Raw genomic sequence first — 633 nt, 5'->3', positions numbered from 1 at the left:
CGGGGGGGTGAGGTGGTGGGGCCGGGGCCCCAGCCTGCCCGTGTGAGGGATGGAGGAAGGGATGCTGCCAGGGATGCTGCCAGGGATGCTGCCAGGGATGCACCTGACAGCCAGGGAGTCTCCAGAGCTCAGGGTGGATGTGGACGAGCCCCCCAGGCCCTGCCTGCCCCAGCCCCAAGCTGTGGTGCCCTCCCACTGCTCCCAGCGTGGGCTCAAGCAAAGGGATGAGTTTCAACTCAGACCTTCCCCATCTCCTACTGAATCATGGAATCATACAACAGTTTGGGTTGGGAGGGACCTTCAGAGCTCATCTAGTCTGACCCCCTGCAATGAGCAGGGACATCTTCAACTGGAAGAATCTTCAACTGAGGCTATGTATGGGCTGTCCTGCCCCACAGCATCACCCCCTCCCAGGGCACTCATGCTCTGCTCTGGGCTTCACCCCATTCCTGGGGCTCTCCTGCTCCCTCCACTGGGATTGGGGGTATTTCTGCAGGAAAAAGGACTTTGCCATCACTCTGGCAGCACCAAGAACCCAAACGATGCCCTGGACTGAATGAACCTCCCTCCACCTCCACGTGACTGTTACTGTCCCTGCAGAAGAAAGAGAAACTGAGGCACAGAGAGAGGTGC

This window comes from Nestor notabilis, unplaced genomic scaffold (genome assembly GCF_000696875.1).
Source record: "Nestor notabilis isolate BGI_N333 unplaced genomic scaffold, ASM69687v1 scaffold4071, whole genome shotgun sequence".
NCBI lineage: Eukaryota > Metazoa > Chordata > Aves > Psittaciformes > Psittacidae > Nestor > Nestor notabilis.
This window is presented reverse-complemented; position numbering follows the sequence as displayed.